At 42.1% G+C, this 23,579-nt stretch overlaps 1 protein-coding gene across 1 annotated transcript in view; it reads right to left on the bottom strand.

The window, feature by feature from the left end:
• LOC147029757 (epidermal growth factor receptor kinase substrate 8-like) overlaps positions 1–23,579 on the bottom strand; it is a 120,341-nt gene that overhangs the window by 72,869 nt on the left and 23,893 nt on the right. Inside the window, exon 2 of the mRNA XM_085873071.1 lies at positions 18,365–18,412. The gene's annotated coding sequence lies outside the window, so the exon portion shown is untranslated. The remainder of the gene's footprint in view (positions 1–18,364; positions 18,413–23,579) is intronic.

Raw genomic sequence — 23,579 nt, 5'->3', positions numbered from 1 at the left:
TGAGTAATTAAATGGGAATGATGAAGCGACATGCCACATGTTTGCATTGATACGGACCGGCTGAGAGAGAGGCCGAGGACACGGCTGAGACGCCGAGATAGGGTTATGGTTAAAGGAAAATAGATAAATATTATAAGTTACCTGTTTGTAAGAGTTATAAGAGTTACCTTTTGTTCATTGAACTCACTGGAAGTTTGTTGGCAGTGAGGTTGTTATATTATATTGTGTGGAGGTTTTACGGATTTGTAAATGCAATGATTTGCACGAAATGTTTTGTAGAGTGCAGGAGATGATTAACCGGCTGGGAGCGTAGTTGGTGATTTGCATTGAGATGCACGTGTTGCTGAGAGTAAAAAAAAAAATGAAACTTGTGCGAGTCCAATCGATTTCACTGCAATGAAACGTGTTCTTTTGGGATTTTGACGATATTTTTAACAACTAAGAAACTTCAGACAGAGAGTCGAAGCAGCTTGGCTGTTCGTGGTTTGGTGCTGATAACGCGAAGGTCGCGGTTGTGTGTGCGCATTCAATCTGTGGGGGCTGCGACTGTGCAGCTCGCCCCCTCCACTGGATCTGTGGGGGGTGGCATGTCTTTCCACTGAGTCTGTGTTTGAGTCTTTGCTTTAAGTGTGAAATTCGATTCATATGCAGATTCAAGAGGATGGGGGCTATTGTGTCGAAGTGTGCATGCCGTTGGCAATGACTTTAAAATGATATAGAAATGCGATTGGTATTTGTCACGTGATCACACGCGAGTCTATGAGATACAATACTCGTTAGTGTGTGTGTTGAAGCCATGACAGAGTAATGCTAAACTGTGGGTTTTGCCTGACAGAGTTTTTCTTTTTTCTTCCCACCGGATTCAGAGAGAACTTCCTGTTCCTTGTTGCTTGGTGTTTGTGGTGCACCCTCTCTAGTGAATCTGTTTAAAGTGAAGTCCATTTAGAGAAAAGTGTTGAAGTTTTTTTTAAAAGCCATAGGGATTTTGGATAAATTGAAATAACAATTGTGAATGTGGGATATATATATATATATATATATATATATATATATATATATATATATATATATATATATATATATATATATATATATATATATATATATATATATTCGGAATGTGAGTCTTGGGAGGTGAGCTCTCGCTGGCATTGTGATGATTTGTAATTACACAACCCGGCAGGTTTTAAGTGCTGGGCAAGCTCTGAGGACGTTTCAGAAATGTTTCGAAGATTTTGAATTAAATGTAGAAACGTGATTTGGAATGATTTAAAATTGATTTGATGATGTTTATTACGTGGGGCGATTCACAGATAACACTGAACAACAAAAATTTTTTACTGGAGATGTGTAAAGTGATTAAGACTAATTTGGGTACGCTGATTTCAAAAATCATAACCGTTTTGCTGTATCACGTCAGGATTTTCAGTAACAGAAATATTCCCATTGCCTAGAAGTCAGGATTTCTATGAAATTTACAAAAATTCATTTATTCATTTATTTCATCATGAATGCTTCAAAATTATAGAAATTACAGAAAAACTCCACTAGAATGTAATTAAAAATGCTTTAGGCATTTGGCTTTGCGTTTGTGCTGCTCTGTGTCAGTTTCACGATGCAGGAACCAGCAGAAATCGCCCATCATGTTCGGGTTGTGCCGCCCTTGGTAACGCGTCTCCATGAGTGAAATCTCTTGGTGGAATCGCTCGCCGTGCTCGTCCGAGACTGCTCCCAAGTTGTCAGGGAAGAAGTTCAGGTGCTGGTGTAGGAAATGGATTTTCAGGGACATCCTGGAGCCAAGTTTCCTGAAGGACTCCAGCAGCTGCTGCACTATTTCTTCATAGTTGTCCGCGCGCTCGTTCCCCAAGAAGTTGTCCGTCACAGCTTTGAAGCTCCTCCACGCTGCCAGCTCTTTGGGGTTTAGAGTTATCGGAAAAGTTTCGTCCTTCATAATCTGTCGGATTTGCGGTCCAAAAAGACACCAGCCTTGATCTTGGCCTCCGACAAGGTGTTGCCAAACTTTTCCTTGAGGTATAAAAACCCACGCCCATTCAGATCCATTGCCCGTACAAAACTTTTCATCAAGCCGAGCTTTATGTGGAGTGGTGGAAGGAAAACCTTGGCTGGGTCGACAAGGGCGACATGCTTCACGTTGTGTCGACCAGGTACATGCTCGTTTCGCTCTTCCCAATCTTGTAGTCTTCGTCCAGTGATTCTTGTCGTCTCTGCTATCCCAGAGACAAAGGAAGCACATGTATTTCGTGTAGCCTGACTGCAGCCCTAACAACAGCGCCACCACTTTCAAGTCTCCGCAGATGTGCCAGTTGAAGTCATTGTACTTGATGGAATCAAGCAGCTGCCGCATAGTCTCATAGGTCTCTGTCATGCCGAACGCGTGAGCCAGTGGGACTGATGGTTTCTCGTTGCCATTGTGGAGCAAAACAGCCTTCAAGCTGTTCTTCCCCGAGTCGATGAAGAGGCGCCAGTCTGCAGGATCGTGATCACACCCAAGTTCTTTCAACAGACCGTTGATGTCACTGCAGAATGTCATCGTGTCTTCCATCTCAAAGAACTCAGCCATGTCTCTGTGACGTGCTCTGAACAAGGATATCTTGGTGTTTGGTTCAAGTAGATTCCACTGCTGTAGCCTTGATCCAAGCAGCTCTGCCTTCGCCTTTGACAGCGAGAGATCTCTTACAAGATCATTTAAGTCTCCCTGGTTCAGAAGGTGTGATTCTTGAGTGTCGGGTTCAAAAGGTTCATCATCACCATCCTCTTCACCACTGCTTACAGCTATGTTCTGATCAGCTGGAGGTGTTGGAACGGGGTTCTCGTCATCATGAGGCACAGGTTTACGAGCAGAGATGCAGTCAGCGTACTTGATGTGACCTTTATTCTTCTTGTTGAAGCCGGCGATGCTTGTGCAGCAGAAATAACAATCATCATGATGATTCTGCGGCTCACGCCATATCATGGGCACCGCAAATGGCATGCTCGCGCGCTTGCCCACCAACCACTGAGTCAAGGTTGTGTGACAGCTTGTGCAGCAGATGTGTGGTGCCCAGCTCTGTTCTTGGTCCCCCACCTTACACCCGAAGTAGTGAAAGTAGGCGGCCTTCATTTTCACTGCTGTAGATATACTTCGCTGTTGATCTTTTTTGGTATACCGACCACAGACATAACAGAAGTTGTCAGGATGATTGGTACAGGAACGCCTACTCATCTTTATCTGAAAGAAAGAAATATAACACAAGTTAACAACAATTGAACGAAATAGACATGTTAAAGACATATGTAAATTTCATTGAAATCCTGACTTCTAGGCAATGGGAATATTTCTGTTCCTGAAAATCCTGACGTGATACAGCAAAACGGTTATGATTTTTGAAATCAACGTACCCAAATTAGTCTTAATCACTTTACACATCTCCAGTAAAAAAAAATTTTTGAAATTTGTTGTTCAGTGTAATTTATGATGCCCTCGGATAGACATTGAAAAAGGCGTGCCGTTTTATCTGTCTGTAAATGTTAATGTTGCCTGAACTTGTGCTGGGAAGGCAATGGCAAACAACCCAGTGTAACCCTTTGATCAATTCAGTCAAGGTAAATTCATGATTTAATTAGATAGACGCTGAAGATTTAATTTTGATTTATGGATTTTAAAAGGAAATATTTTATTGTTTTGACCAAAAAGTTGTTTAAGAGAGATTGGATGTTTATTTGTCTGAAGTTTAAGATGCTTTCCCCAAAACTGGGATAAAGTTTGGGGAGGGTGTAGCTACATGTGTAGATGGAGTGTTTGAGCTGCAATTTAAATGATATTCGCCTGATGACAGATTTGACAAGTGATTTGACAATTTTTGTACAACTGTTTAAAATGATTTATTTGTTTTAATAAAGGAAAATGGATTCGTAATTGAGAAGGTGAGAGGAAGTGATAGATGGTTTGTGTATGTGAGTTGGAAAAATGGCAGCATGTTTGCTGTTTTGGTGAGAGAGAAGTGGATAGATGGAAAATGTCAGAGATTTAAAATATCGATGGAATTCAGAGTGTTGATGATAGAGAGATTGGTTAAACATTATTTTTGAGATATTTTACGCTCTCCAGCCAAGGACGCTCTGCAGCTCGGCAACTCGATGTCAGGATGGCCGAGCGGAGTGGAACTCTCAAGTTGGGGGTTGTGCGGTAACTGTGTTAGTTACTTTCAGACTAAGCTCATTAAAAAAACCCTTGTTAATCTGTTAATTGAGGATAAGGAAAATTATTGAGAATTGAATGAAGATGATAAAATTGGCAGTTGCTCTGGAACTATTTGTGAATGAAACTGTAAATTGTTTAGCAGATGTGAATGTTAAAATGGTAACTGTGCAAAATCAAATTGGATTCGGTTCTTGAAGAAATAGATTACTTTAATATTTTGGGATAAATGATGGAATATTTTTGTGAAAAGAATTATTGATTGCAAATTGGAACCCTGATAAAGACTGTTTGCTTTTACATGGAAATAGCAAATGAGATGAACGTTTTGAATAATCGATGTTAACTTTGATTTTGTTTGTTTCGGAGTGTTGAACGTAGTTAAACTATGAAATGTACGATTTCATCGAAATGAAGCTTGGAAAGAACTTCCACACAAAGATTGGACGATGGGAGAACCCAGATTTGGGTGATTGAGCATTCAACAAGTGATCATGCCCCTTCCTCAGGAGATAAGATGAAGGAAATGTGAAAAAAGAGAGAAAAAACCCACTGAGGAGAAGGTTGAGCAAAGTCTCAATGTCGGCGTTGTGTGGTGCCTGCGTGGAGGAATGTTCTCAGCCACACTCTCGATTGCTGCTCTGCAAATACATCATGAACTTGCTGTGGTTGCTTCAATGTACGACAGGCCTGGAGTTCCACACTGTGAGTCCTCTGCAACATGTGTTCAATGGTGCGAGTGGGGGCTCGTGCTGCAAAGCGACTGCATCTAATGTGCACAGCTCGCTTGGTGAAATCAGGCCCGATTGCACGGACTGCTGCTGCGAGGCCCCAGGCTCTGTTGGGGCTGGATCTCTGTTCACCTCTCGAGTCCTTTTCGTCTCCTTCAACCCAGTGTCCGGCCCAAGCTTGTACTTACCAACATCTACCTTCTGATCAGCTCAAGGAGTGCTTCGATTGTGTTTCCCGTTGGGTGCTGCTCTATCCACACCCTGACCTGTTTATCTTCTGACTTCGGGTCGCATGTTTTCAATGTGTGACACATGCTGATGAACAGGCCATAAATTAAATGGAAACTCACTCATTTTCTGATATGAGCACTCGCTGCCATTGTTGATTGAACTTGAGTCATGAAAATATTTTCTCCTTCAGGAACGGGACATGGTAATCATGTGTAAGAAAACTTATTCAAATTTTCCTCTAAAAAAAAAACGGGGGAGTGTGGGGGAAAAATTTATATTAATGTGTTATAAATTGTAACAAATGGAGTTTAAGAAATGGAAGTTTTATGCTATAAGTTGAATTGGCTGTCCTTTCTGGCCAAGAGACTTTTGCCCTAAATGTTGATAAATGTCTTGGTCTGGAGCGTGTGACCTGAGCTGATAACAACGAAACCTTTGCCTCGAAATGTACGTTGTGGCTTCTCGCCTAAAAGGACATGTCTGCAGTCTGGGTTGATAGCTCCACCACTCTCCCATGAAAGTATAAAATGCTTTGAAATGTAAAATTGTTTCAGTGCAAGTACATGAGGAAGTATTAGAATCTCAGTGGCTTGTACTCCTTGGGACTGGACAAGTACCAAGTTAGAATAAAACTCTGATGTAATGTGGAAGTGAATTGAATCTGGTTGGTCTAACTGTTCACTAAAAATAAGAATAAATGAAATAGAACCAAATAATATTGCAATCAATGGGGATTCTTAAGTTCATTGTACGAGGGTGAGAAATGTATAGTGTATAATTACAATAATAAATTGTTTCACAAGGAAGGACTTGTGTGGACATCGGTTATCAGTTTCGATGGGTTTTATGCAGGATTTTATAACCAAATCGGACAAACGTTAAACTCTGCCTAAAGTCAAATAGGATTCCACAATCGGCTAGGTAGAATCCTTCAATGATCACAACGGGGTGGGTTAAAAAAATCCACATCACTATGCATGACATCTTTCTTGTTACTTTGCTTCCTGATCCATTCCATATTCTTGCTCCACAAGCCTTGACTGAAAACATTTTTTCTTCCGTTTTCCCCTCTTCTTTGTTGTTTTCTTTATTTCGCTCTATCATTTTCTATGTGTCTAAAGGGGCTGTTACACCTTGACATTTTAGCCAGCGTATGGCAAGGTATCAAAATGTATGTAAAACTCTGGCGTACGCTGAAATATTGATTTTTTTTTTAAAGTTTTGGGTGTATAATAACGTGTTGGACGTATGCATAACGTATTAGTAATATACAGAGAATATTTCAATCACATATAGATAACTTATAGCAACGAATGCTGAGCGTGTTGTTGGCGTTCACAACCTATGCCCAACGATAGTCTAACTTATGCATAGCGCGCGGCAGCGTATTGCCGACGATCACGTGGCATAGGCTATTAATAGGCTGCGGCTCGACGATTCAAATGATAGCCACACTAGACAGACATCGGAGTGTGAAGCCGCTGTCACACCTTGACGTTTTAGCCAGCATATGCCAACGTATGAAAAATTTTCTGAACCAAGCTGGCACACATCGAATACGTTATGGGTAAGTTCTGTATACGTTAATAGCATGCTGGCATACGTCGATAAATTTTCAGCATGTTGAAAATCTATCGACGTACTCGGCATATGACACACGTTCTGCATATGCTGGCCATAAGTTTTAGGCACTTACGCGATCGTTGGCACACGTCGACACACATTACTTGTATGTTACTCATAAGTCGAAACACGTCAATGTAATGGTTAGCGTCAGTGTTCCAGACTCACTGTTTTGTTTTTTTTTCTTCAGTAGGACGGTGATGTTGACACTTCGATTTCTAGTGCGGTTATGATTTAAATCGTTTAGCGGAAGCCTATTAATTACATTATATTATAACCGCACTAGAAATCGAAGTGTCAACATCACCGACACACCGAAGAAAAAAAAAAAGGGAGTCTGGAACACTGACGCTAACCATTACCTCGACGTGTTTCGACTTATGAGTAACTTACAATAACTTTTGTCGAAGTGTGCCCACGATCCCATATCGTGCGTACAACTTATTCCCATCGCATGCAGAACGTGTGAGGCATACGGCAAGTACGTCATTAAATTTTTTGCACGTTTAAAATTTCAAGACGGACTCCACTTACTACAACGCATGATAGCGTTCTTTAGCGTTCTATTCACGCATACCAAACTTACCCATACCGTATTCGAGGTGCGCCAGCGTTTTAGACACATTTGTCAGAGGTCAGCATATGCTGGCAAGATCGCCAAGGTGTGACTACGATGTTGACACTTCCATTTCTCCGGCGGTTATGATTTGAATCAGCCTTTTAATAGGCTACGCCACGTGATCGTCGGCGATACGTGCAGCGCGCTATGCATAAGTTAGACTATCGTTGGGCATAGGTTGTGAATGCCGACAACAGGCTAAGTATTCATTGGTATAAGTTATCTAGAAGTCAACGAAACATTCTGTGTCCGTTACTAATATGTTATGCATACGACCAACCCGTTATGAATATGTCGAATCTTTAAAAAAGATTCAGCGTAAGCCAGCATTTTACATACATTTTGATACGTTGCCATTGCTGGCTAAAACGTCAAGGTGTGACTGGGCCTTAAGGAGAGGTGTACTCTTGTTAAAAAAAAAATAATTCAAAGGTTCACTTGGCTGCACATGGATAAGTTTGTGGGTAGCGGAGTAGCAGTTGAAACCCAAATCTTCTCCATGTTCCTCCTGATCTTTGCTCTTTGCTTAATCGGGTTCCTTCTGATGACTCCGATGCAGTGTTCGGTCTTTCATTTGATACAATTATTTTAATTGGGACACCAGATCCTCGAACCCTCCCCACCCACATGTGTGCATTCCTCCCACAACTTTTTGAGCATGTCCTATATTAATATCATTTTGTGAGATAATACTATAGTGGCTGTGTTTACACCTATGAATATGACAAGGCATCTATAAATACTTAGTTGTGTTCATGTTCGCAACTTGAGATTCTGTGTTGATCAGCACACAACCCCAACGTCAGAGCGGACATCAAGTTGAATGTTTTTAAGTTGCCATAGAGCAAGAACTCGAGCCATATTTAAAAATTCCCTGAATATGTCTTGGTATTTCACCAAATCAGTCTTGATCTATATGCTGTATATTTATACACCTTGCTTCAATATAGTACCAAACCTACTCTCCAACCAACCAGATACCTTCGGTCATTCTACATACCATTCACATGACCAACAATCCCAAATTATATCCAATCACAAAAATGGTGATAATTAGCCTTTAACCACCCTTCATTCCTCTCTTTTTTTACTTTCCAATCTGTCCCTCCTCTCCACTTTCAATCTCCCAAGGAATGGAAATACAACCCTTGAATGAATCGATTGAAAAAAGATCCCCAATAAACAGGCGTCACCACCTCAGGAAGTGGTACCATGGCTTTCCAACTCCGAAGAAAGGCAGGAGTGATCATCTCCTGTGGTGTGACATGTACATTCTACCATGCTGCAAATTCAACTCAGCAGCATTTAGTCTCAAGACAAATGTTAAGAGACTCACAATGGGTAATAACTTGCCTTGCCGACATTTTATTGTCACACCTCTGCAAGGCTGACGAGGATAAAAGGCCTTGGGCAATTTACAAGGACAACATGGGTGGTGAAAAACATGCTCCTTGGCATACCTGGCACACATGCCACACACCTGGCACACATGCCATACACCTGGCACACAAGCCATACGTCTGGCACACAAGCCATACGTCTGGCAAACAAGCCATACGTCTGGCAAACAAGCCATACGTCTGGCACACAAGCCATACGTCTGGCAAACAAGCCATACGTCTGGCACACACGCCATACGTCTGGCACACACGCCATACGTCTGGCACACACGCCATACGTCTGGCACACACGCCATACGTCTGGCACACACGCCATACGTCTGGCACACACGCCATACGTCTGGCACACACGCCATACGTCTGGCACACACGCCATACGTCTGGCACACACGCCATACGTCTGGCACACACGCCATACGTCTGGCACACACGCCATACGGCTGGCACACACGCCATACGGCTGGCACACACGCCATACGGCTGGCACACACGCCATACGGCTGGCACACACGCCATACGGCTGGCACACACGCCATACGGCTGGCACACACGCCATACGGCTGGCACACACGCCATACGGCTGGCACACACGCCATACGGCTGGCACACACGCCATATGCCTGGCACACACGCCATATGCCTGGCACACACGCCAAGTACCTGGCACACACGCCAAGTACCTGGCACACACGCCAAGTACCTGGCACACACTCCAAGTATCTGGCACCCATGCCATGTATCTGTCACACACTCCAAGTACCTGGCACACATGTCATGTACCTGGCACACATGCCATGTACCTGGCACACATGCCAATTACCTGGCACACATGCCAATTACCTGGCACACATGCCAATTACCTGGCACACATGCCAATTACCTGGCACACACGCCAAGTATCTGGCACACACGTCATATACCTGGCACACATGCCAAGTACCTGGTATACAAGCCATATTGAGCCAACGTCAATAAAGGAGTAAAATATCCATCGAATATCAAAAACAATAGCAAATACAATGAAGAGAAAGCATGCAGACAGAACCATAGCAAGACAACAACAAATATCATCTTTGTCTTATCGAGTGAATGAGCCGGAACAACAAAGCAATTTGATGCATAAATAAATGCAAGAAAATATAAAGTAGGAAGTATTCTAACTGTCCACGTGGATCAAGCTAGTTACATGGCTTGAATCCTGTGAGTTGACCACCCACCATCAAGATTCCTGGTCGGGTCCCACACTTAAGGCCCAGTCACACCTTGACGTTTTAGCCAGGAATGGTAACGTATAAAAACGCATGTAAAACGTTGGCATACGCTGAAGTTTTGAGGTTTTTTTTTAAGTTTTGGTCATATTCATAACGTGTTGGTCGTATGCATAACGTATTAATAACGGGCACAGAACGTTTCGTTGTGTTAAAGATAACATACCAACGAATGCTTAGCCTGTTGTCAGCGTTCACAAGCTATGTCTAACGATAGTTTAACTTAGTCATAGTGCCCTGCACGTATCGCCGACGAACTCGTGGCGTTTTCTGTTAAAAACCTGCCGCTCGCCGATTTAAATCACACACACCTGAAAATTGGAAGTGTCAACATCGCAGTCACACCTTGACGATTTAGCCAGCGTATGCCGACCTATGAAAAATGTGTCTAAAACGCTGGGACACGTCGAATACGGTATGGGTAAGTTGTGTATACGTTAGCAGCACGATGAAAAACAATGAAGTACGCTGGCATATTACGTGGTGCGTCTAGTACGTCGTGAAATTTCAAGCATGCTGAAAATTTTACGACGTACTCGACGTATGGCTCACAAGTTCCGCATACGCTGGCGTAAGTTCTCGGCACGCTCCGCAATCGTTTACACGCGTCAGCCACACGTTACTTGAAAGTTACTCTTAAGTCGAAACATGTCGAGGTAATGTTTAGCATGCCCGAAACTTAATTTTTAACCTACGGGTAACGTGCTTTGAACATGTCAGTAGCGTGCTTTAAACCTATGAGTAGCATGCTTTGAACCTATGTGTAACGTATCTCAAACGCACATTGGCGTATGCAGACGAATTTGATTGACGTCTTCCGGACGACCACAGAACTTACTGAACGTGTTTCTAACTTACAGCTACCGTATAATGGCGTATTGGCAGCGTTTTAGGCAATTGGTATATACAAATGGGCTTCACAAGAGGAAACCATCAGTGTTCCTGATTCCATGTTGAGTAGATGTCAATGGCAGTAGCAGTAGTATTATTAGTAGTAGTAGTAGTAGTAGTAGTTCGAGAGAATTTCGTGATGTCGATGTTATTAGTAGTAGTAGTATTAGTAGTAGTAGTAGTAGTAGTAGTAGTAGTAGTAGTAGTAGTAGTTCGAGAGAATTTAGTGATATCTATGTTAGTAGTAGTAGTACTAGTAGCAGTAGTAATAGTTCGAGAGAATTTAGTGATGTCGTTGTTGGTAGTAGTAGTAGTTCGAGAGAATTTAGTGATGTCGATGGTAGTAGTAGTATTGTAGTAGCAGCAGTAGTGGTAGTTCGAGAGAATTTAGTCATGTCGATGTTGGTAGTAGTAGTTCGAGATAATTTAATGATGTCGATGTTATTGGTAGTAGTAGTAGTAGTAGTAGTAGTAGTAGTAGTAGTAGTAGTAGTAGTCGTCGTTCAAGAGAATTTAGTGATGTTGATGTTGGTAGTAGTAGTAGTAGTAGTAGTCATCGTTCAAGAGAATTTAGTGATGTTGATGTTGGTAGTAGTAGTAGTAGTAGTAGCAGTAGTAGTAGTAGTGGTAGTAGTACTTTCAAGTAACGTGTTGCAAAGTGTGAACAACGTTCGTGTAGCGTGCTTATAAAACGTTACTTATAGGTTAGAAATAAGTTTCGCGTATGCTAAACATTACCTCCACGTGTTCCGACTTATGAGTAACTTACAAGTCACATGTTTCAACGTGTGTCAACGATCGCATAACGTGTCTACAACTGATGGCCAGCGTAGCGGAACGTGTGAGTCATACGCCGGCATACGTCGTAAAATTTCCAGCATAAAAAAATTTGAGGAAAACCCAAAAGTTCAACGTTTAAAGCCAGCGTAATACCACTTATATCAGTGTTTTTCAGCGTGGTCTTAACATATACAAAACGTACCCATAACGTATTCGACGTGTACCAGCGTTTTACACAAATTTTTGAAAAAAATCGGCAAAAGCTGGCTAAAACGTCAAGATGTGACTGGGCCTTTAACGATGTCTAACTGTGCCAATTGGAATCGCTGTGCTGCGTGAGTGATGAGCTAAGGCAAACATGGGACAGATCTTATTATTTGGCAGAGGAACCGATGTCCACGTGATGCCGAACCTTGAATGGTTCAAGACCGCGGCTAATTTACATCTCATAATGCTAATGTGGATGCTAATGCATATATATATATATATATATATATATATATATATATATATATATATATATATATATACATATAATTATATAATAACATTGAATGACTTCACACTTATTCTAAACACCCAATATGGGAATAACTCTGCTGTATTAAACATTTTATTAACCCCGAGGAGTCATATCCACAACAGTATTAAAATAACCCATTTTGCTGATGGGTTGGCAGGATAGTCTAGATTCTAGACTCTCGAGGTATGCATACTCGCCCCTGAGCTGCCTACCCTGGGTTTGAATCCCGACCCAGCTATAAACCCTCATCCTCGTATTTTGGAGAAGGATGACACCTCATTGTGAGTGCTGTCCCTCAGAAGGACATTAAGCTGGAGGACCCACCTGTCAGCGTTGGTTCTTTGGTGGACATTAAAGATCATGTGATCTCTTTCACAGAGGGTAGTCGAGCCATTGCTACCATCCTGAATGAATTAAATATTCCTGCCCTGCTTTGGCAGCACTGAGTCCACCCCCAGGTAGAGTACCAGAATTAAATTAGATTATATTTTGATCATGACAAAATAAATTACCTTTATGGCTGAATCTCATGACAATTGCAAACAGGAATGAAACCAACATCTTACTGGAATTCACAAACTTGGTTACAAAGCTGCTCAAGAATAATTTTCTCAAAAGCCTTCCTTACTTATTCAGTTTTCCCATTTAATCAGGTTGCCCATTTCATCTTTTCATCTCAATCCCTTGCTCGGGATGAAGGATGGGGAAGACAATGGAGAGGGGGTTTGGGGAAGGGAGAAGGGGACTCAGTAAAAATCCTAAATGTCAGTTTGCTCATCGTCTCCTGAAGCACTTGCAATTAATATATAAATACACCGATGTCTACTGATGTATTCGGCCTGCATGTGGTTGATGTGGAAGCTCCATTATGAGACTAGAGCCTCCTCCAGAATATCATCCATAACTGACAGACTGAGAATTTCAGTCATAACTCACAACTGAAAGGAATGAAAGATAGTGTGGACATGAAAAAAAAAAAGAAAGTCATCACATATCATACAAGAGAACCCCATCCTGCTACAAATAACATATTTAATTTGATTAATTGTCCTCCCAACAAGGGGCCATGAACTTAAGCTTTTAATTGTTCAGTTGACTGATCGAATGATGGATACCCACCTGGTAGGAGTTATGAGTGCAAACTCGTATCGCTCAAACCAAACCGGTCGCACGCACAAAAAAATAATGTTTAAAGCACTTTCAGGAAAAGGGAAGTAAAGTTTAATCACATGGATGGACGCAACAAAAATGCTAACATAATGCACAGGAAGGAAAAGGAGAAGTAGACTAAAACAAAGTGAGATTAACCGAGCCTAATGAACCCAAGAGAGAATCACATTGAGGTTTATGGTCGAGGACATCGACAGTAACACTGTGGATGCCGGTAACACCGACACCGTGGATGCCGGTAACACCGACACCGTGGATGCCGGTAACACCGACACCGTGGATGCCGGTAACACCGACACCGTGGAGGCCGGTAACACCGACACCGTGGAGGCCGGTAACACCGACACCGTGGAGGCCGGTAACACCGACACCGTGGATGCCGGTAACACCGACACCGTGGATGCCGGTAACACCGACACCGTGGATGCCGGTAACACCGACACCGTGGATGCCGGTAACACCGACACCGTGGATGCCGGTAACACCGACACCGTGGATGCCGGTAACACCGACACCGTGGATGCCGGTAACACCGACACCGTGGATGCCGGTAACACCGACACCGTGGATGCCGGTAACACCGACACCGTGGATGCCGGTAACACCGACACCGTGGATGCCGGTAACACCGACACCGTGGATGCCGGTAACACCGACACCGTGGATGCCGGTAACACCGACACCGTGGATGCCGGTAACACCGACACCGTGGATGCCGGTAACACCGACACCGTGGATGCCGGTAACACCGACACCGTGGATGCCGGTAACACCGACACCGTGGATGCCGGTAACACCGACACCGTGGATGCCGGTAACACCGACACCGTGGATGCCGGTAACACCGACACCGTGGATGCCGGTAACACCGACACCGTGGATGCCGGTAACACCGACACAGTGGATGCCGGTAACACCGACACCGTGGATGCCGGTAACACCGACACCGTGGATGCCGGTAACACCGACACCGTGGATGCCGGTAACACCGACACCGTGGATGCCGGTAACACCGACACCGTGGATGCCGGTAACACCGACACCGTGGATGCCGGTAACACCGACACCGTGGATGCCGATAACACCGACACCGTGGATGCCGATAACACCGACACCGTGGATGCCGATAACACCGACACCGTGGATGCCGATAACACCGACACCGTGGATGCCGATAACACAGACACCGTGGATGCCGATAACACTGACACCGTGGATGCCGATAACACCGACACCGTGGATGCCGATAACACCGACTCTGTGGATGCCGATAACACCGACTCTGTGGATGCCGATAATACAGACACAGTGGATACCCATAATACCGACCGACTCCACTATAAATGCTGTGTGTTGCCTTGCCTGTTTTGACAAGTTGTCAACTCAAGGGGCAATGAGTAACTAAGTGAAAAATAAAAAAGGAGTGTATTCTGTTCTTGCATATTTTTTTTTTTTTTTTTTTTTTTGTATACCTTGGTCGAGGGTCGTATGAGAGCAAACACATAACTCACAGCAAGGAGGCATGAGACAAGAGGGGCGGGAGTGGAAGGGACAAAACAGTGGGGAACAGACACATTAGGTGAACTGTGGAAGGGAGAGGGATGGGGATGGGACGGGGAACATGGCGAAGAGAAGATGGACATTACAGGGACTTTCAGGAAGGAAAGCAGGAGAAATGAAGGAAGTGGGCTTGGGTGGATTATCGGGGGTAGAAAAGATCAAGGATTTGGATGGGGGAAGATAAGAGGTGGTGGTGAACAGCTGTTTTGAAAGCCTGGAGGGAAGAATGGGAAAGAATAGAGTGAGGAAGTTTATTCCAAAGGCGGGAAAAAAGAGGAATGAAAGAGTGAAGATGAGCAGTGATTCGTGATTTTGGTAGTTTTACCAGAAGGGGGTTGTTGGCGGACCTTGAGCGCCCTGTGGAAATGTGGTGGGGACAAATCGCAGAGAGAGCAGGGGGGGCAAGGCTGGAGAGGAGTCGGTAGAAGACAGAAAGACCACCAACCAACCTGCGGTGATTGAGTGAGAGGCCCAAAGACTCAGCTTCATTGCGGGAGATGCCGATGATCTTAAATGCCCTGGTTTCGACAGCGTTAAGCCGAGAAAGGTGGGAGGCAGGAGCACCAGCCCAGAGGGGAGAGCAGTACTCCATCAGGCTACGGACAAAAGCTTTGTAAGTGGTCAGGAGCTCAAGAGGGCCGAGGAAGGACTTGGCACGAGGGAGGATTCCCAGTCGGCGACTGGCTTTTGAGGCGAGGTTGGAAATGTGACTTTCCCAGGAAAGGTCATGGCAGATAGTGAGACCTAGAAGCTTGAAAGAAAAGACTTCTTCCAGAGGATTGTTGAGAAAGTGGATGGGGGGGTTTTGTAAACGGTCCTTTCGAAGAGACATAGTGAGAGTGTGAGATTTGTCTGGATTGAAAGACATGTTCCACATGTTGGACCAGTTTGTGATTTTATCCAGATCTGCAGTGAGCGAAGAAGCTGCTGCTTGCCGGTCTGAGGGATGACAGATGGTACGGCAGAGGGTGGAGTCGTCGGCAAAGAGAAATAGAGGATTTTCCAGAGAGTCCGAGAGATCATTGATAAAAACCAGAAAAAGAACAGGGCCCAGAACGCTACCTTGAGGAACTCCAGCCTGCACAGGAAGAGGGGATGAAAGAACTCCATTTAGGGCCACACGTTGACTGCGAGAGGAGAGGAAGTCTGCGAGCCATGAGTGGAGATGGCCTTGAATACCATGGGAAGAGAGTTTGGTGAGTAGGGCAGGGTGCCAGACTGTGTCAAAAGCACGTGATATGTCCAGGGATACGGCTCGGATTTCCTGTCTGGCATTGAGGACCTCCATCCATTGATGGGAGAGCAGAAGCAGCATATCCAGGGTAGAGTGACCTGGTCTGAAACCAAATTGATGATTGGAAATCAAGCCATTGGAGAAGAGGAAGGATTTCATATCTGAAGCGATGATGGATTCCATCACCTTGCTGATGATTGGGAGAAGGCTGATTGGTCTGTAGTTATAGGGATCTGTTTTTGCACCTTTTTTATGCAGGGCAGTGATGTTAGCAGATTTCCAAGCAGATGGCAGATGACCTTGGTCAAATGAGAGGGTGAATAGAACAGAGAGAGGGTGAGCAAGAGCAGAAGAGCAGGCTTTGAGGACACGTGGGCTGATGCCGTCTGGACCGGTTGCAGAATCTGACTCGAGGTTTGAAAGCAAGCTCTCCACCTTGTCAGGAGAAAAGGATACAGAGTCCAGGGACAGTTGGGTGCGACTGGGTAAAGTGGGTAGAGATAGTGATGGGTTTAGGACACAAGATTTAGCTGCAAACACCGAGTTTAGACATTCAGCTTTATCACGTGTGGAATCAGCAGTGCGGCCATTTGAGGTAAGGGAGGGGATGGAGGGGGAACATACACCAGAAACAGATTTGATTAAACGCCACCAGGATTTTGAGGAGGGAGAGAGGTTTGAGAGTTCAGACTTGAGATGAGAAAGATGTTGTTTTCTGGCTCTCCTGAGGGTAGATACACACTTGTTCCGAGCTTTGTGGAAAGAACTGAGATTGCCCTCAGTTGGGTTTGCTTTCCATGAGGCAAAGGCAAGTTGTTTCAGGACAACTGCCTCGCCACAAGCTTCAGTAAACCAAGGGCGGGAGGAAGGGTAAGACAACTGAACACGAGAGGGGATAAATCTGTGCATGAGGGAGAGCAAGCATATGGCAGCTTGGCTGAGACATCTGGATGTGACGGCTGCTGAAGCATCATAATGACCACTGTCTTGGTGGTGTCCCTTTCATTGTTATGCTCAAGCACAGCCATTGTGAAAAGTGATTGAAAATACATTTTTCTTGAAGATGTTTAAATCTTTAAAATGTGGCAAAAAAAAAAGAGGACAGAGATAGACAAACAAATATATATATATATATATATATATATATATATATATATATATATATATATATATATATATATATATATATATATATATATATATATATACATATCCCTGTGTCGTGAAAGGCAACCAGGGTTGCGTCAGGAAGGGCATCCGGCGTAAAACCTATGCCAAATCAGTATGCGGATCATAATGGATGATCCGCTGTGGCGACCCCTAACAGGAGCAGCCGAAAGACGAACAACATGTGTGTATATATACATATATATATATATATATATATATATATATATATATATATATATATATATAGCCATGATGTGACAAAAATAGTTGCATTGCCAGATACTCGAAAAAGGTACAGACTTGAAGCTGAGTGATGGGCAGGTGGCCATTTCAAAACAAAACCGACTGTTTAAACATTAAGTTAATATCACTTTCTAATTAGATAATCTTTTTCATTCACTTCACTATTGTAAAGCAAGTCTTAACATGAAGAGTGCATCAGAGTAGTTAAATAGAGCGGTACTCGAAAGAGTGCATACCTCAGACAGGCTGAACAGTTTACGTTTTGTATCCCACTGATAGGCAGGATGTACATTTGGACCTGAACCAAAATCTAATCAGCTTGTTCGTGTCACCCGACCAACTCATCAACAAAGTTTTTCCAGAATCAGTCCACAACATTTTGAAATATCGTGCTATATATTGATTTTGACCCTATCTCTCAATGGTGAAGAAGCACTGAAAAATTCTTGAATCCGGATACACATTTGGATCGTCATCAAAATCGAAAAAAATTCATCCTCGTCACACATCCAACCTGAACGCAAAGTTTCTTCCAAATCCATCGATAACTTTTTGAGATATCATGTTATACATTGTTTTCAGAATGACTTAAAAATTGAGAATTTTAGAATCACTTTTTAAATTGACTCAATGGTAAAGAATCTCTTTAAAAATTCTCGAATCCAGATCCAGTTCGAGATCTTCACCAAAATTAAATCAAATCGTCCTTGTCACACACCTCACCTGTCCTCCAAGATTCGGTGGAATCTGTGCTTCACTTTTTGAGATATCCTGCTCACAGACAAACAAACAAACAGGTAAAAATTAGTAGACTGTGAAAAAAACAACAACAGAAAACTCTACTCACTATGAGGAGCTGTTTCGAAGCCAATGTACTAAATTTGTAAGTTCTTGGAATGAAATGTGAAGGCTAAGAATAATAATTTTAAAAAAAACATTGAAGAACTGATGTGACAAGTTATCACAGGAAGACCAATCAAACTATTTAAGAGCTTTAAACAAACTGGGAGGGTACCGACACATTTGCAGTCATTCATCTGGAATGTTTAATATTATAATCGAGTGAAACATGAAGGTTAAGTCACCTTTTTAGCTCTACACGTCGCAAGGCCAGAAAATGCTATCATTGGTCTGTGTGTACCCACCAACTGATATGCAGCATAATTGTGAAAAGCTGCATTTATCTTCTGATGCCTTAAGGGACTGTCTACTTGTTACGTATGCAAAATAGTGAAGTTGTTTTATTTTGACTCCCCTAACTTGTTGCGTATCCATGGGAGAATGAATATACAACTCCCCCAATGGATGACAATTGCCGAGCTGTTCGTCCACCAAGTTTAGGGTTTGTCCGTGCTCTATCCTCAAACTGCTGAGCATCAGGCGGGAAAGCCCGATGCACTATTTTGTTAGTCTTTTGTAATGGCCCAGTGTTGACATTAATAGTAAAGTCTCTGATTGAATTGATTACAAATTTGATTTTTCAATTATCAAAAGTGAGGCACAGCCAAGTGAAACAATAGTTTTATAAATGTCGCAAGGTATCAATTAAAACATATGGGTAATTAACGTTAATAAACGTAGCAGGTACTGGAAGAAATCAAATTAATTAGCCACCACAATAATAGATAGATCGAAATCCACAAACTTTAGCTTGTGGCACACAAAGCAAAAGGTCAAGAACAGACGTTCTATCAAGTAATGGAGTTCTGAAACTTGAAACAAACGACAGTCTCCAATCGGGTAGACCTGACACTGTGGAATAGTATACATTTATTTATGAGGCACACACTCCAGCTCACATTCCACAGACCACACCTGGATGACGTTGCACTGATGGATGCATTTGGTTTAGCTACACCTTGATGAGTCAAATCGCAGATTCATCCATTACTCATACAGGGCAATTGATTAATATTTTCAATCTCAGTCTGAATGGGACAATGTATTTATAGACTTTGTCCAAACAGACCCACATTAAACAAAACTATTTATGTACAATTATAGTAACGCATGCGCGCACGCACACACACACACACACACACACACACACACACACACACACACACACACACACACACACACACACACACACACACACACACACACACACACACACACACACACACACACACACACACACACACACACACACACACACCTTTACCGCATGAAAGCAACGATTTAAAAAATGCTTTTATTCAACCTGGGAAAGGAAAAGTTGGTTTTGTTTATATAATCGAATTTGACATTAAATTTAGTGAGCCATGCTGCCATTTCATTAATAATACAAGTTGAAATTGTGCTTATCTTGTTAATCAGTTTTCATTCTTCATTTCCCTAACTTTGTAAAGCCATGCATTAAAAAAAAATAAAAAGATAAAAACCCCAATAACAAACAAGAAAACGAGCAATCAGATATTGCAGATCCTTGCCAGGACTTGTTTTGTGTGGTGTTTGTGTAGTTTTGTGTGGTGTATTTTGTGTGGCGCTTGTGTACTGGTGTGTTATGTAATTAATAATAGACATAACTAGAACGGGCACTCAGTAGAGCGCATACCTTTGCCAACGCTACATTTTGCCCCCTCCCCCCCCCCCAGAAACCGTTTATTGTGAGGGTATTTAATCCCATACCACATCTGCCATCTCATATGTGTTATGATGGCTTAAAAGCATTAAATATGTGTTATGATGGCTTAAAAACATTAAATTTAATAATTCATAAATAAATAAATAAATACACAGCGACCAATACAAAACTTTTCGCAGAATGCGAAGGTAATTATGATGTCATAACAAAGGCACCAATGACATCATAAAAAAACACTAATTCTCAATGAGAAGTACTTGGCATGTGCCAAGTTTCAATTTTTTTTCTTTGCTGAGGTTTCAGAGATACAGAGGTCCAAAGTTTTTCCATTTTTTTCCAACATGGGTACTACACCATGTGACCTATAACATTAAAACATTACACATGAGGAGTCGCCCCTCCGGTAAAAATTTCGTCTCACCCCAGTTTCTGAGAATAAACATACATTTCTATACAAGAAAAACGGGTTTCTCGATGAACAAACTTCTGAACAACAACGTTTGATATTTGTCATCAGCCATTTTGGATGTATTTTTAGAATTGTTGTTCTTAACCATATATAGGATGAATTTGTAGTGATCTTAACTGTAATAGACAATTCAAGGACAACTTACAGTAGATTAAGCACGTTAAGTTTTCCATTCCTCTATGTGTGTCATATCATATATCACAAAAATTGGGCATTGAATTCACAACATTTTGGCATTGGTTGCATGCAAATTCGATAAAAATCAACCGCACTATGGCAAAATGACGATTTTGACCTTTTCATGACCTCGACCTTGACCTTTGTACTCTTAATTTTGTAATTGGTATTAGAGTGTGGGGAACAGAACAGTCAACATTTTGGTGTTGGTTTCATGCAAATCGGATAAGAATTGACCGTGTTATGACTAAAACCGCACATTTTGCAATGTCGTGACCCCCCCTGACCTTTGACTCCCAACTGCTAATAAGGGTTATTACGTCATTGTCATGTCACATATCACAAGATGGGGCATTGAATTCTGAACATTTTGGCATTAGTTGCATACAAATTGGATACAAATTGACCACGCTATGGTAAAAAGACGATTTTGACCTTTTCATGACCTTGACCTTTGACCTGATTGCTCCCAAAATCTAATCAAATGGTCCTCGGAGAATAACCAATCATCCCACCAAATTTGCTGCGATTCAGTTCAATACTTTTGGAGTTATGCAAATAACAAACAAACAAACAAACAAACACACATTCACAAATAAATAAATAAATAAATACACAGCGATCAAAACATAACCTTCGCAACAAAGTTTGCGAAGGTAATTAGAACTGCCACTTTTTAGCTGCTGGCAGTGATGACTAGGCACCAAGATGTCCTGCTTTGATGCAACGCCACTTTGATCGGTCACCTGACCCTGACCCATGATGTTTATTATTATTCAATTGAATTCAGAATGGGATTGAAATAAATTCAATTCAAATCAAATGGAAGACCAACTTCATTGCATAGGTACAGGCTTGCATTGGAGTAATCATTCATTGGAGTAAACCAAAACAAGCAAAAAAGCAGATGAAGCCATCAGGAGGAACCTGGATAGAATTCGCATTTCAGCTACTACTCCTCCACCCTCAAACAGATCCAAGCACAGCTAAGTGAGACTTATTTAAAAAAAAAAAAAATATATATATATATATATATATATATATTTATGTATACATCAAAAAGAAACCAGATTAAAACAATTAAATAATTCTGGCTGCTAGACCATGTGTTCAATCAGGTTGAAATTTAAAACATATGTTCCACATCCCAACTAGATCATAATTTGACGTTTAGCATTGATTGATGAAGCGCTTGAAGATAAAAATTTTTTTTTAAAGATTTCCACTCAATCCTATATGGCTACCAGACCATGTGACATCAATTATTCATGAACACCTTGGTATCCCCATGCCTTGGGGAACATGTGTGTGAAGTTTCCCCTCGATCTGTCCAGCTGTTCTGGAGAAGACTTTTATACATTTTAGGGTAAATCCAATATAGCTGCCAAACCATGTGACCTATGACATCAGATGTGTGAACGTTTTGCTCCTCATGGATAGGCGATCAAACCTTTAAAGTTCCACCTCTGTCTGTTCAGCCATTTCAGAGAAGAATATTTTTGAAGGTTTTAAAAAAACAAAAAACAATATGGCTGCAGAATCACGTGACTGATGACATGATCAATATTTCTTCTGTGGTCCAATTTATCCATAGATGACGCTCAAAATTACATGTGCAACTAGAATGGGCACTCGGTAGAGCGCATACCTTCGCCTTCGCTTCATTTTTGTTCTTGGCATGAGAGTGGGGGGAACAGAACAGTGAACATTTTGGTGTTGGTTTCATGCAAATCGGCTTTGATTTGACCGTGTTATGACAAAAACCGCATATTTTGAAAGGTCGTGACCCCAATGACCTTTGACCCCCAACCGCTAACAAGGGTAATGATGTAATTGTGTCATGTCGCCCATCACAGGATTGGGCAATGAATTCTGAACATTTTGGCATCGGTTGCATGCCAATTAGATCAAAATTGACCGCACTATGGTAAAAATACGAATTTGACCTTTCCATGACCTTGACCTTGACCTTTGACCAAATCGCTCCCAAAATCTAATCAAATGTTCCTTGGATAATAACCCATCATCCCACTAAATTTCAAGCGATTTGGTTTAATACTTTGAGTTATGCGAATAACACACACACACACACACACACACACACACACACACACACACACACACACACACACACACACACACACACACACACACACACACACACACACACACACACACACACACACACACACACACACACACACACACACACACACACATAAATAAATACACAGCGACCAATACATAACCTATCGCAGAATGCGAAGGTAATTATGATGTCATAACAAAGGCACCAATGACATCATAAAAAAACCACTAATTCCCAATGAGAAGTACTTGGCTTGTGCCAAGTTTCAATTTTTTTTCTTTGCTGAGGTTTCAGAGATACAGAGGTCCAAAGTTTTTCCATTTTTTTCCAACATGGCTACTACACCATGTGACCTATAACATTAAAACATTACACAAGAGGAGTCGCCCCTCCGGTAAAAATTTCGTCTCACCCCAGTTTCTGAGAATAAACATACATTTCTACACAAGAAAAACGGGTTTCTCTATGAACAAACTTCTGAACAACAATGTTTGATATTTGTCATCAGCCATTTTGGATGTATTTTGAGAATTGTTGTTCTTAACCATATATAGGATGAATTTGTAATGATCTTAAATGTAATAGTCAATTCAAGGACAACTCACAGTAGATTAAG

This window comes from Eptatretus burgeri, chromosome 3 (assembly GCF_056783735.1).
Source record: "Eptatretus burgeri isolate ZD-2024b chromosome 3, Ebu_testis_v1, whole genome shotgun sequence".
Classification (NCBI taxonomy): domain Eukaryota; kingdom Metazoa; phylum Chordata; class Myxini; order Myxiniformes; family Myxinidae; genus Eptatretus; species Eptatretus burgeri.
This window is presented reverse-complemented; position numbering and strand designations above follow the sequence as displayed.